Here is a 15,481-nt window from a genome sequence, read left to right as displayed (position 1 = left end):
CTTCCTCCCCATACCATAGCTCATGACTTTCCCTCCTTTCCCCAAAACAAATCTGCCAGACTATAAATCCCTTCAGCTTTGAAGCCTCCTAAAACCTCATCTCACACCTAAAGCCTTCCCTGAACACTTCAGTTGTAGCAGCCCAGAAAAACACCCATAACACTTTATACCTCCCCTCAACATGTTGTATAGATGTATAGCATGATCTGTTGCAACAGCTTAAACTGGGAGTCTGACACCTTGGGTCAATCCTAGCTCTATCATTTGCCTTCTGAATGACCTTGGGCGTCAATAATGAACTTCTCCGTTTTCTCGATTTTCTCTTCTGTAAAATGAGGGTGGAATATCTACCTGTTTTCTCTCCCATTTAAACTGTGAGCCCAATGTGGGACAAGAACTGTGTCTAATCTGATTGTATTGCATCTACTCCAGCTAGTAGCACACAGAGAGTGCTTTACAAATACCAACGTATATTATCATTGTACATTCAATTTATTGTTGTGTTATTTCATCATGATATCTTGTACTCTTCCCTACTTTATGCTTGTTCTTTCTCCAGGTTTCATCAATTGTACTTTTCATCTGCCTCCCATTAAATTATAAGCTCCATGACAGCAGGGAATGTGTGTCTTGCTACTGTTGTACTCTCCATGTACTTAGTTAAGTGTCCAACACTGAGAAGGCTCTCAATCAGCACTATTGAAATTCCTTGGGTTCTCATTCGGTGAAGGAATATAGAAGGCCTTGATTCTGAATGATTTTTGGAAAGAGTGTCTTTACCTATTTGGAATGAGATTCTGTCTCTCTTCTATGTTTGAAGGTCAGTGTCCTCCTCAAAAGTTTCAAAGAAAGTTAAAGGAATTATAATTTGCACTTTTCATGAGGGCAAAGTTGTATGCCTGCTGAATGGCCAGACACGGCATACCAAAGCCTCGGGACAGCAGGGAGTAACCACTGAAAAGGCAACTTGCCTGGCCATGCGAGACAGTAGTGGAAACAGGAAGCTTAAAAAGGAAGGGAGAGGGGAAGAGTTATCTACCACCCTTGCATCCAAGTTTTTACAGTTTACTCTGTGTTTTCTTGTCTAGCAGTTTGGTGGTAATTTTGCCTAGGTGCATTTAGCACAGATGGAAATATCAGACTGGCAGACCAGGAAGCCAAAACCCTTCATTTATCTCAAGATAAAGTGTAGCTGAGGTTTTAACTCATTCTCAGTAAAGACTGATGTCACTCTATCCCCCTAGTTTCCCCATCCTTATTCAGGCAGGCTACATCTGGTAATGATGACAGTTTATAGCAACATTCAGTTCTTGGCCTCCACATCGTGATTGGATTTTATTCCATATTTTTACATTGGATTACCAAAAGGCTATAGGTCAGAAGTTCTTCCAGTGTAGAGACACCAATTAAAATCTAACATTTAGAATGTCAAAATCATTGAAGTCCTATAAAAATGACAGAACCAGCTGAAGATTCAATCCATTCTTTCCATCTGAGTAAGTCATCTAGAGAGATAGTCCAGATCCACCTCAATCTTGGATAAGCTTTCTAAGCCTTCCTGGAAAAACATTTCATATCCCTAAAGTTCCTATTTGAGAATTATCTGCCAGAGCATCCTGCCTATCCGACATGGTCTTGTTACTCTCCAGGGATAGGCAGTCTCCAAAGAAACAAAGATTCTCGAAACTCAACTCGCATCTCATGTGTTTTTAATGTAAAGCTGCAACTACTCTAAGGATTGGAATGAAGCCATGACCGCATGCGTCGTTCACAGGCAGTGGTGCTTGCAAACACTGCATGTGCAATGAGAGTGCCGTAGATGGTATATTTTGTGAGTTGTTTCTCATTTTCAATTGCAAACTCCTAGGGGACCTGAGTTTTTAGTATCTCGCTTTACATTAATGTTGCAGCCAACATTGGGCAGGTAGTGGGCCTTCAGCCCATGTCAGCTGATGGTGCTGGTGATGGAACTGGGTTGATAAAGCTGATCTTTACTAAGAGCTTTCCCTTCAGCATTTTGCCTTATGCTATTGATTGGTCCCCATAGGACCTCTGTTTAGAAACAAAGTTTGATGTTCCTGCAGTTCCATGGAAATGTGATTAGAGTGAATGTAAACAAGATGTGTTTCAAGGTGAGAGAGAGGTACACAGACAGTATCTGTTTCATTTTGTTTCTATTCACCCCTAGGCTTTTATCACTGGTTATACATACACTGAGGAAGATCATGAAAGAATGAGTGCATATCCAGGGAGATGTTGTCAAGAACATACTCTCTGTACATTTCGTTCAAGCTAGATGTTAATTTTCCTAGCTTTTGTCATGGTAAGAAGTTGAGGTCAAAGAAGACAAACACAGCTTCCAATAACAGATTGTAGTTCCCTGGGATTCCCCCAAGGAAATATCCTTTTTTTCCTAGGGGTAGTTAGAAAAATTCTAAACTTAAAGGTTTTCTTACACTACAGGAAATAAGGTGGCTTATTGGAAAAATAAACCTGGACATTATGAGCCTTGAAAGGGAGAAAAGGGATCCACCCCTTTATTTTATGAATTTCTTCTTCTTTTATTAAAGGAATGGCACACTGTGACTCTTCCCGTAAGACACGGTTCTTTTCCTGGATTGTCTGCAGAAGAAGGCACACATACACACTACGACCATTTTAAAGCACAAAAAATATGATATCTACAAAGCACACAACTCCACACTTAAAAATGCCAGTCTCTAAAATTACTTTTTCAATGTTTTTTCAAGTTCTGATCAGAATTGAGAATTTTCTTGCCTTCATTCTCTCTTTTGAGATTTTATTAGAATAACTCTGGAAAGAGTAATTGCTGTCGAGTTGCCTCTCTGGAAGATTTCATTTGAAGAGAGGACCATTCAGTTTGATTCTCTTTAACCAGAACATTGCCTTGGATTGGTCAGAAGCCCTGATTAGCACAAAGCCCTACTGTGAAATGGTCGCACCCTTGGGTCCTGCTGTTCTTGAACAAGAATCCGCGCTATGACTTTGACAGAAGTGGTGACGCAGTATCTTTGGAGGAATGAGGCTTCCTAATTCTTCTCCCTCAGCAAGATCTGCTTATCCTAGAAGAATTCTGTGAATCTTGGGCTCTAATTCTTAGAGACCTTCTGGCTTGTGGAATTAGGGCTTTGAGAGAGAGTACTGTTGGTGATTAGTACTATAAGGGATTGGTGTCAACTTACTCTACTGTATTCTTTCCATGCACTTAGTACAGTGCTTTGCACAGAGTAAACACTCAATACACTAATTGATAGTACTGCCACTAGAGGAAAAAGACAACTCTTGTTCTTTCTTGAACCTTTGACCAACCTAGATTCTTTCTGTGAGAAAGAAGATTGATGAGAAGAAAATTTCAGGAGGTTTTTCTACCTTGGAAACCTTCCCATCTGGTTTAGAGTCCAGCGTTGACTCTGCTCCCTACATGCTACAGAATGGTAACTATCTCCCTATTCTTAGACTTGTAGAAAACTCAGTAAAATCCAGACTAAGGCAGAGGCTTATTCTTTATTGTGCAGATACAGATACCATTGCCTTGCTGAATTTACCTTTGAGAAAGGAGCATCTTAACCTGAAAGTCATGTTTTCTTTTTGTGTTTTGACTATATTTATAGGAGACACAAGCTGGATGCCATTTTCTCTCCCGAAGTCAATAATCTAATACCCTTGTCCGAGAAATCTTGTTCTCTAGGCTTTCCTCACTGTGGCCTTTCGGCAGCCAAATGGGGTTTTGATACAAATTTTATCATTCCATTTCTCTTCCACATTCTTCATGCATAAGGTGGGAATGAGAGACAGTAATTTAGTTTACTTTCAAAAGCTTTTTCCAAAAGAAGGCAGCAAATCTATTTGTTCAGTTCTTCCAACAGCTGTTACTTCTTGTACATAGCAATGTCTTGGGTACTGAGGGAACTTGAAAGAAGCAAATAAATACCAGCCCCTGTCCTCAAGAGAGAGACCATTTAATAGAAATGTACAGTGGACAACTGGCACAATGCCTAACTGCCTAAGACATATTTCGAGGAATAGTGTGGTCTAGTGGGAAGAGCACAGGTCTGGGAGTCAGTGGAAGTGGGTTCTAGTCTCGGCTCTACTACTTGCCTGCTGTGTAACTTTGGGCGAGTCATTTAATTTCCCTGTGCCTCAGTTGACTCATCTGTAAAATGGGGATTAAGACTGTGAGTCCCATGTGGGATATGGACTGTGTCCGATCTGGTTATCTCATATCTGCCCCAGTGCTCAAGTACAGTATCTCGCACACAGTAGGTGCTTAATAAAGACCATTAAAAAAAATACAGAGGTATAGAAGTGAAATTTCCACAGGTGAAAGGGGGGGATTCAGGCAGTTATCACCAGGATGACTCAGAAATAATCCAGGAAGGCTTCATGGAGGAGCAGGATTTTTAGGACAGCCTGAGGCAGAAACTGGGACAGGCTTCCAGCAGACCCCCTCCTCACACCAATCTTAGCATGACAACATCTCTTCCGTCATCCATCTTATCCTCATGGATTGTAACTGCCTCAGTAGGATTTTGAGTTCTACATCCCCCTGGATCAGTAGAGGGAGTAAATGATATTAATGTGATCCCGGCCTACTCAACTGTATAAGTTGGGCAAAAATTCCTTTGTGTCTATGTTCTTAGCAAAAACTAAGCAGACATTGTACATGTCAGCCACCCACTTTACAAGAATGCTAGGAGAGTTCACTATTGATTTAGTCACGCTTTACAGATAGAAAATGCTAGAAGAATACTAAAACTGAGCCAGTGTGAATATTTTCCTCCTGCAGAGGAACATCTCAAATTCCCAACCATTGTCCTTGACTTCTCTCTAAAACCACATCACTTGGACAGCTGTTTATCCAACCCTTGCCTCCGAAGTCCTTGGAACCATTACACAAATATGAATACCGTGGGACTGCAAAAGGATTAGCACTACAGAGCAGTCTGTGAAATCCAAATGGTGCATCAGCTTTGCCTTTCAGCTCTGCTGCAAAAACTCCTCTGCCCAAAGAGCATTTATTTATTTTTGATTTTCATAGTCTCTTGTGCTTCTTTTCATTCTGTGCCTTTCGAGCATCTGAACACGGCTCTGCTTGATATTCAAATTCCTCTGGGCTTCGGGGAGCCTGGAACATATTAGCATTCTTGGAGCAGTTGCTTCTGCTTCTTTTTGGACAGAATACTTTTTTACAGTAAGGATTTCTGTTCTATAAGGTACTTTCTTCGTCACTCTCTAAATAATGCAATTCTGTTTGATTTCTGTTCAGCGGCTTCTAACGGAAAGAAATTGAATGACTTTATATTTTAGTTCCTGAATGCCAACTTTCTGGAAACTTTTATTGCCTGTTTTTTTCTTATCCTCCAGCTAGGCTTTTAACCAGAATTTTTCTTGATCGATAGTCTCCCTCCATGATTTCTTGCCAAATACTCGTCAGTCAGTAGCATTTGTTAAGCACCTACTGTTTGCAGTAGATAGTAGTAACCTGTACCTAATTAACTTATCTACTCCAGCGCTTAGAATGGTGTTTGACACATAATAAGCACTTAACAAATAACATAAAAATAATAATTGTGGTGTGTTAAGTGCTTACTATGGATGAAACAGTATTAAGCACTTGGGAAGTGCAATAGTTAATCCCACCCTTCAGGGAGCTTACAGTAAACTCGAGAAGACAGATACTTAAATAAACTACAGATAGTGGGTTACATATGATGCGCACATAAATGCTATGGAGGTAGTTGAGAACTAAAGTGCTTAGATATTGCAGGAGGGCTGAGGTGGCAGTTGAGGGATAGAAGGTGAGGCAAATCCCCAGTTAAATTAATATGGAAAGGTCTCCTGGAGGAAATATGGATCTCAGAAGGGTTTTCATTGAGGGGAGAGCAGTGTTCTGCCAGTTGCAAAAGGGGAGGGAATCCTAGTCAGTGGGGAAGGTGTGGGCAAGGAGGAGAGATGAGAATAATGCACAGTCAGTAGATTTTCTTGGAAGGAATAAAGATTGTTAGCTGGGACATAGTGAGAGGAGAGTGGATAAGTAGGGGGGAGAGAACCTGACTTTCCCCCTGCCCTTAGAACTGCTCCTAGACTGCTCCCACAGATGCATGTGTTTATTCCAGACAATAAAAAAAATCCATCAGTCATATTTATTGAGTACTTACTGTGTGCAGAGCCCTATACTAAACACTTGGAAGAATTTGGTACAAGAGAGCTGGTTGACACATTCCTTGCCCACAAGGAGCTTTATAGACTACAGGTTAGCCCAAATAATGATGTAATATTTTTGAAGACCTGTTCACTTTAAATATTTCTGCAACCCATCTCCTCTAAAGTGGATTTTCTAAGGGCATGTCTTGTAAGAAAACAAGGGAAACTCACACACCTATCAGCAGCCCACCCTCAAAATAAACCTTCAAAATAAACCAAGTGTCAGAGAATTAAGCAGGTGGATGATTTAGTAAATCTACTGAAGAAATCTCAAAATAAGCAGTCAGATTCTCTAGAAAAATCAGGCATGCCCCAATAGCAGCTCTGGACAATACAAAAGGCATTCATTATTTAAAAAACTCTGTATTTTTTTTTTTAAGGAAAACAAAACTTACTCTAGACTTTAAGCTAGTTGTGGGCAGGGAATGTGCCTTCAAGTCTGTTTTATTGTACTCTCCCAAGCATTTAGTACAGTGCTCTGTGCAAGTAAGTGCTCCATAAATGTCATTGATTGATTACACAGGCTCAGCCACCCATATCTGAGAATATGGAATTAAAATAATGAGCCTCGTTATTTTTTCCTGGCTTTTTGTTTGTTTCTTTTGAAAATTAATCTAAATGCCTCCAGCATTCAATGTTCACCATTTTGTTCCTGAGAAAATGGTGAATCAGGCAGTTGGTTCACCGAAAGCGTGGGATGTTTGCTAGCTGTCATGACTTTAGAAGAACACAGTGTTTCATCAGCCATTGTGTTAACTTGGAAGTACTACCCTTAAGCTGAAATCTGTGTCCAGATTTTGGGCCCCCTCTAGAATTGCCATTATAATAAGTAGATAGTTGCTGTAGGTATCCAGGAAAAAGAGATAGTCAGAAATTCATGTTTGGTTTAAAGGAAGAAAATGTAAATCCAGTGAAGGAATGACACCTCAACTTTGGAGTTAGTGGGTACAGTACTTTTCAGATAACCACTTGTAACGGAGAATTGTCCAGCTTAATAAGAATCTAATTTGTGAAGGGTGAAACCATAATAGTAAGCTAGTTGTGGACAGGGAATATGTCTACCAACTCTCTTTGTATTGTATTCTCCCCACTGCTGGGTACAGTGCTCTGCACACAGTAAGAGAACAATAAATAATAATGTTGGTATTTGTTAAGCTCTTACTATGTGCAGAGCACTGTTCTAAGTGCTGGGGTAGATACAGGGTAATCAGGTTGTCCCACGTGAGGCTCACAGTTAATCCCCATTTTACAGATGAGGTCACTGAGGCACAGAGAAGTTAAGTGATTGCCCACAGTCACACAGCTGACAAGTGGCAGAGCCGGGATTCAAACCCATGACCTCTGACTCCCAAGCCTGGGCTCTTTCCACTGAGCCATGCTGCTTGATTGATTGATAATAGTAATTGTGGTGTTTCTTCAGTGCTTACTATGTGCCAAGTATCATGCTCAGTTATGGGATAGATAATCAGAGTGGACACAGTCCCTACCCTACACAGGGATTGCAGTGTAAGAGGAGGAGAAACAGTTATTTAATCTGTATTCTATCAATGAGGTAACAGAGGAATAGAGAAATTGAGTCCCTTGCCCAAGGTCACTTAGCAGGCAAGTGAAAATCCCTAGTGTATTTCTACTTGAGAGATGGCCCAATGTACAAAATTGAGTACACTGAGTCCAATTCTCCTAGTACTAGCCCTGCAGCAATTCATTGAACTGTCCCAAAGTGGTTTGAGAGAATCTCTGAAACCCCCACTAAAATGCCTCCCATTGTCTTGAGGGAGTAACTTTAGGTGAAGTAAAGAAATGGATTTAGAGTGAATGGGGATGTTTGCATGTATTATACATGAGTCATCAAAAATGTAAAAGGCCCTCAAAATACAAAGGTGGCCTTTTTTACAGCTCTGAGTTTGGATTGGGAAAGTGCATTTTAATGACTTCATTGATCTGCCCCCTGGCATTCAGAAAAAGTCCTAAAGCTATCCTGGGAATACCATCAAAGTTGTCCTTCATTTAAAATGGTTTGTCTTTTTTGCTCAATTTCTTTAAGAAGGGAGCCCCATGAAAACTTCCCTTCTTAGTGATTTTATTTTTCTTCTCTTTATTTTTCTGAAAGATTCTTCAAGGGTCTGAGCTTTGTAGGGTAAGAGCCATGCCAGGGGCCTCAGACATTGTAAATATACTGGGGTTTCACAGGCTGGACATGTCTTTAAATTCATGCTGCAGGCTCATCTGCTTATTAGTTCTAGTTAAGCAAAGTGTTCTATTTATTTATATCAATGTCTGTATCCCTCTGGACTGTAAGCTCGTTTTTATCTCTCTCTAGACTGTAAGTTTGTATTTTTTTGGTATTTTTAAGAATTTGCTATGTGCCAGGCACTCTACAAAGCACTGAAGTAGGTACACAATAAAGAGGTTGGACATGGTCCCTGTCCCACATGGAGCTCAGAGTTAACAATCCCCATTTTACAGATGAGGTAGTTGAAGCATAGAGAAGTTAAGTGACTTGCCCATGTTCTCACAGCAGACAAGTGTTGTAGCTGAGATTAGAAAAAAGGTCCTTCTAACTCCCAGGCCCGAGCCTTTATCCACTAGGCCAAGCTGCTTCTCACTGTGGGCAGGGAATGTGTCTAGCAACTCTTGTATGGGGCTCACCCAATCGTATGCAATGCTCTGCACACAATAAGCGCTCAATAAATGTGATTGATTTTGTTCTGTAACTGCAGAATTCGTGGGTCGTAGAATTTTATTTCAAATGTTTCTCTTGAGAATCCAATAGTCACAATACAGAGATAGTAAAAGTATTGCAGAGCAGCTGACATGGGCAGGGTCACATATGCCCAATGATGATTCTCACTTCTCTACCCCTACAACCCAGCCTGCACACTTCATTCCTCTAATGCCAACCTAATTACTGTACTCCACTCTCATCTCTCTCATTATCGATCCTTTGATCATGCCCTCCCCCTTCCCTAGAACTCCCTCCTTAACAACTGGCAGGCAAAAAAAAAAAAAGAAAGAAAAAATGTAAGAATGAAGATGTGCCTGAGCCTGACTGAGCCAGATCAGGTCAGCCCAGAAGAAGCAGTATGGGATGGGATAGCCGATTTTGATCATTAACTTCAGGCCTCCTGAAAAGAGAGGAGACATAGCTGAGCATTACTAATTTTGTAAAATGGAGAAGATTGTTTTTGCTGTGGAAGAAGTGTGGGAGATTCCAGGGGAAAAAAAATATAAAAACTTAGGATACCCTCTCAAAGCAAGAATATCTAGCTCACCAAGACTGGAAGCAGTTATTGTGAAGAGCAGACCTTTATAGAAGAATAAATATACATCTGGAAAGATCTGGATACAAAATGGCTTCTTGCATGACAGAAGGGTAGTAGAATCCTGCTCAGGCCAAATTTATGGGTCTAAACCTGTTCCAAATCAAATTTAGTACAAAGCTTGAGAAAGAGCATGGCCTAGTGGATAGATTCTGAAAGCAGAGGACCAGGGTTTTAATCCCACCTCCAACAACTGTCTGTTGTATGACCTTGGGTGAGTCACTTAACTTCTCTGTGCTTCAGTTCACTCAACTGTGAAATAGGGGTTGAATAGCTACTCTATCTTGTACTTAGACTGGAAGCCCCATGTGAGTCCTGATTATTTTGTATTTACCCCAGGGCTTAGCAGAGCGCTTGGCACATAATAAGAACTTAACAAAAAACACAAGGCTAAGCTCAGTGAGGCTGGGATAATAACTGCCCTGATGCCCGTCTCTATTCTGGCCAATCACTGGCAAACCACGTGGCCATTATGGGATAAGAAATGCCACTGAAAGCAGTCAAAATGGCCCATCAACCCAATTTTCTATCTCCACCCATAGCTGCTCAATGCTAAGAAGAACAGGGTGAAGGTTGTCCTCTTGGACATCCATCCTATTGGTTCAGAATGGACCATTTAACAGTCCTAACTTTCTCACTAGTAGCCTGTTATGGACCTCTCGCTCATAAATTCTCTGAGAAACAGGGTGGCTAGTGGATAGAGCACAGACCTGGGAGTCAGAAGGACTCGAGTTCTAATCCTGGTACCACTATTTGCTGTGTGACCTTGGGCAAATCACTTCACTTCTCTGTGCCTCAATTACCTCATCTGTAAAAAAAAAAAAAAAAAAGGGGGGGGGGATTAATACTGCAAGCCCCATGTGGGACATGGACTGTGTTCAATCTGATTAGCTTGTATCTACCCCATTGGTTAGTACAGTACCTGACACACAGTAGGCACTTAAATACCAAAAAAAAAATATATAATCCAAAACCTACTTGCCCCTACTGATATTGGCCTGCATCGATTCCTGTGGGAAGAATTCCATGTTTTCCACTTTCCATGAGAGGAAGTGTTCTGTCTTGAGCTGGCTGCTGGGATTTGTGGTCCCAGCAAGCCTACAAGGGCTTGCTTGTCTGTTGTTCTGTGTAGTGGTACTGCCGTCACTGTGAATTCAGGGAGACATGGTTTTCTCCAGTCATGCCCACCAACTGGACGATAGAATTAGAGGAGAGGCAGTGGGCCACACAGTCACAGCCTGAGCCCAATTCACCCACCTGGACAGCCCAGCCCTATCCCAGATTCTGGAAGCTAGTGTATGGGCCTGTCCTATTCCTGCCCTACAGACTGGGATAAAGGGTGATGATATTGCTGCCTTATAACATTACTTGGGACAACAGAACTCTGGGTTAAAAAGGGAATATCTGCTGATCCTTATGGAATTGTATTCAGTAGAGAATCTATAAGCAGCAACAGAGGGAACTATGCTTTTCACATATCCTCATCTTCACAGGTATTGCCACCTAATTACTTATTTCTTCTTCATTCCCTTATGAGGTGCTGCTTGAATGTGACAAAACTTATAAGTGGAGTACTCTAAGGGCAGAATAGTATTGGAACTGAATCAAGAATATTGAGAGAGATTGTCCTATTGCTTTAGTGCTAGCCCCTGGGAGTGGGTTAGGAAGCTTTGGAAATTACATTGACTTTTTGGGTAGTTAACTGATGAAGTAACTTATTCAGCAGCACCCTGAAGGCCTGAAAGAGTTCAAGACACTTCCAAAGGTGTCTGACTCAATATTTTGCTGAGGTTCATCTAAACGAGGGCCAGATAAACAGATGAAACTATAAATTTTGCATCAGCAAAACTGAAAATTCCTAGTTAAGATTATCTGGACACAATACCTCAGCCCATACCCATTTGTAAATGCCACTGATTTTAATGGGAATAAGATGTAAATCAGGGTTAAGGGATTAGGGTGTAAATGAATAATATATGGATACCTGTAAGAAATATATTCCTAAATGAATTTTATGAATGTGAATACAAGTACCTCCTCTTCAGGGATTGAAAAGGAGGAAGTCAGCATGACCTGGACATTACACTTAGTGAGTCAATCAGTCATTGGTATTTGAGTGCTGACCATGTGCAGAGCACTGTACCTTTAAGTTCTTGGGAGAGTACAACACAACGGAGTTGATGGATATTTTCCTTGCCCACAATAAGCTTATAGTATAAAGGGAGTGGGGATTCAATATCTTACGCTATTACTACTACTAACTGCTGCTGTTGCTGCTCTGGTTAATGGGAAGGTGTGGGCTGAGAATTCAGGAGACTCAGGTTCTAATCCCAACTCTGATGCTGACCAGCTGTGCCTTGGGCAAGTCATTTAATTTCTCGAGGCCTCCATTTCCACAACTGTAAAATGGAGATGAAATATCTGTTCTCCTTACCTCTAATATTGTGAAACTCATCTCAGAGACTGTTCCTTATCTGATTGGCACAAAGGAAGTGCTTAATTTTTTGAACTAAACCCCCAGACCACCATTCACATTTGTTTTAGCTTCTGCTTGAATATGGGTAAAAAGAAATGTGGCTAGGTGGAATATTCTTCCCCTAAATTATAAGCTCTGTGAGGGAAGGAATAGTGTTTTCTAACTTTGCACTCTCTAAAGCACTTAGTTCAGTGCTTTCTAACACAATAGTTGCTCAACAAATATTATTGATTCACTGATTGATTCCTGTGACCAAAACATCAATCACAGGCATGTTGAAGTTCTGCCAATAGGACAAAGCCAATTTGGGGGAAAAGTAAGAAGACAACAGCAACATTTTCCACTGTGACGGAAAGATGACTATTTTAGGGCCTGAGAATTTAAATTCATTTTTTTTCTGGCAACAATTACCTATTATAAACTGGTCACTGAAAACTCAGGCAAAGGTTATAATTGAATTAGCTTTGGAGGTAAAGACTTGGCCCAAATTTCTGTTTCTAGAAAATTCTAAAGGAGCTGACTGTAACAGAGTGGGGAGTTTGTGTGGAAAAAGTTACCTTGGCTTGGCTCCTGCTGAGTGGCTTGAGGTCAAGACAACAAGTTGGGGAGAGAAAAATAAGCTTTTGCAGTCATTATAATGCATGGCCTGTGCCTAACGTGAGCAGCTGGTTTCTTTTCTTGGTTTGTGTTACCATTTTAAAAAGTTAACAGATTGTGATGAAATGTAGATCTTCAATAAATCATCCCCAAGGAGCAGTAACCCAGATTTAGCCTGGGTTAACCTGGGTGAACCTGGTGTTTCAATGGAGTGTGGGGAAGAAAGAGGGAGAGTGAAAGAAGGGGCCAGGATAGGTGAGAAGAGGGTTCAGCTTTACACAGTAAATTTATTTTGCAATGATTATTATGGAACTACCATTCAGGGAAAGTTACCCATAATTAACTTCAACTTAAACATCTGTGGAAGGTCTGCCCCTTTCTCCTCCCAGAGTTTCACACTTTGCAGGGATGGGTAATAGTAGTAATATTGATGGTAAAAAAAATAATGATACTAAGTGTGGTATTTGTTAAAGATTTACTTTGTTCCAAGCATTGTGCTAAACAGTGAGCTAAGTGCTACAGTAGATATGGGAGTGCAGGTCAAATGAGAAGCCAGGGCTAGAAGAATATAGACTTGACGGTGCAATCTGTTATTAATAATGTCGGTATTTCTTAAGCGCTTACTATGTGCAGAGCACTGTTAGGAATGGGTGTCACAGCCCCATCTAAATTCCAGGATAGACATCAGTATGCTTCCCCAAAATTGGTACAAATTTGAATGAAGCTAATGGGCAGATATATTAGACCTGGAATATTTCTTCATAAGTAAAGAGAGCAGTATCTATTAAGGAAGATTTATTCTTCGTCTTCTGTCTTACTTACCTCAGACACAATAATATGCTCTTATTCAGCTGCTCTCCACTTACTGTAAGGACAGGTAAGAGGCTGATGTGTCCAAAAGTGATTAAGTAGAAGAATAAAAGACAATTTTGACAATTTTATTGAGGAAGGGAAGAGGGAAATAGAAGTTTGACTAGAACTATTCAAGTGTTTGCCCTGAAGCTTTGAAGAATTGATTGTGACTTCTCTTTTAGTAAGGGCGAGACCATATAAAATAAGAAATGACAATAATAGTCCCTTTGTTTCCTCTGGAATATGTCAGTAAATCATTTATTGAGCGCTTACTGTGTGCAGGGCACTGTACTAAGCACTTGGGAGAGTACAGCCATTTCATTACTATTGCCTTAGTTTTTTTTTATCGGGTCATTTAAGAATTGGGTGATACAAACTGTTCCTGATGATTTTTTAATCATATAATAATTCTCTGGATTAATATAAAACCTTTCTCCGTCAGAGAAGTCAAAAGCTTTTTATATAGCACAAACATAATTAGCCAGTGTTTTGAAGGAAGAGTAAGGTCAGACATAAGAGGTTGTGTGGGGTATACATGTCATAAACTAGAACAACGGCTGATTTATGTGTGTTTACCACAAATTTGCTTGACAACTGTGCCATTTTGATTTCAGACACCCTCTAAAACTGGGAGAATCAAGCAAACTCAACAAGTTCACTTCTCCCCTGTTTTGAAGGGGGAGAAAGCCTGTCTTTGCCCGTAATGTGTTCTCCTATTTTATGACTAGTGCTGGGGAAGAATAGCAACACTCCTCTTTCCCCAGCCAACTGTCCATGCCCCTCCACTGGACAGTGGAGACACCAGGAATGTAACAAAGGAGAAGCAGACAGGCCTAGGGGAAAGAGGGCAGGCCTGGAAGTCAGAGGACCTGGGTTCTAATCCCAACTCTGCTGTGTGGCCTTGGCCAAGTCACTTAACTTCTCTGTGCCTCCGTTAACTCATCTGGAAATTGGAGAGGAAGACTGTGAACCCCATTTGGGACCTGGACTCTGTCCAACCCAATTAGCTCAAATCTATGCCAGCGCTTAGTACAGTGCCTGGCACATAGTATGTGCTTAACAAATACTATTTTTAAAAAAAGCAGCAAAATAAAGTGACCAGCTCTTCTGGGGCCATGCCACGTTATGGGGTGAGCAGACCCAGTGTCACAGACAACTGGGTAATCTGACCACCACTTGCCCATGTATATTAGTTTACTTCTTCTGGAGGATCAGATCCAACTTCCATTTTCTGTTGCTGTTTCCATGGTTGATTGACCAGAAGTGGACCTTTTACAACTGGGGAAATGTGCACATTCTTAGTTTCCTCCCCTTTGCGATCAGGTCAGTTGTTCACTTCCCAGATATGTAGACATAATTGGTGGATAACTATTTCAAAGAACTTGGAAAAGACAAAGCTCCTTGAGGATAGGGATCATGTCCATTGTCTTCCCCCAAGCATCTAGCACAGTGCTCAGCACAGGGTAAGCCCTTAATAGTATTGATTGGTAGGACTTGAACCACTGTCTTGAAAGACGGTGTTAAATAGAGCAGGTCTAATAGAATTTCTACCAGTGAGAAGTCATAGAGAAGTTGGACCTTATTTATGCTGGGAACACTGTTTGGATTACCATTTTTTTAAATGGTGTTTGTTAAGCACTTACTATGTACTAAGGACTGGGGTTTGTGACAAGATAATCAGGTTGGACACAGTCTGTGTCCCACATGGGGATCACAGCTTTAATTGCCATTTTACAGAAGAGGCAACTGAGGGATAAAGTTAAGTGACATGCCCAAAGTCACACAGCAGAGAAGTTGTGGAGCCGTGCTTTTTCCACTAGGCCACACTACTTCTCTTTACTTCTAAAACCAACTCCTGAAACTTCCTTTTTGAGTCCTTTTCATCTTTAGTTAGTCCTTGTTTTATGCTATCAAATCATCTCTGACCCATAGTGACTCCATGGGCACTTCTCTCCCAGAACACCCCACCTCCATCTACAATTATTCTGGTAGTGTATCCATAGAGTTTTCT

At 40.9% G+C, this 15,481-nt stretch overlaps 1 protein-coding gene and 1 long non-coding RNA gene across 4 annotated transcripts in view; one reads left to right on the top strand and one right to left on the bottom strand.

Moving 5' to 3' along the window:
* The window catches only part of GRIA1 (glutamate ionotropic receptor AMPA type subunit 1), a 229,561-nt gene that overhangs the window by 78,473 nt on the left and 135,607 nt on the right, over positions 1–15,481 (top strand). The gene's annotated exons all lie outside the window — the stretch shown is intronic.
* Positions 1–15,481, bottom strand: part of LOC114806617 — a 66,901-nt gene that overhangs the window by 34,606 nt on the left and 16,814 nt on the right. The gene's annotated exons all lie outside the window — the stretch shown is intronic.

The sequence above is a fragment of the Ornithorhynchus anatinus genome, chromosome X1, assembly GCF_004115215.2.
Source record: "Ornithorhynchus anatinus isolate Pmale09 chromosome X1, mOrnAna1.pri.v4, whole genome shotgun sequence".
Lineage (NCBI taxonomy): Eukaryota > Metazoa > Chordata > Mammalia > Monotremata > Ornithorhynchidae > Ornithorhynchus > Ornithorhynchus anatinus.
This window is presented reverse-complemented; position numbering and strand designations above follow the sequence as displayed.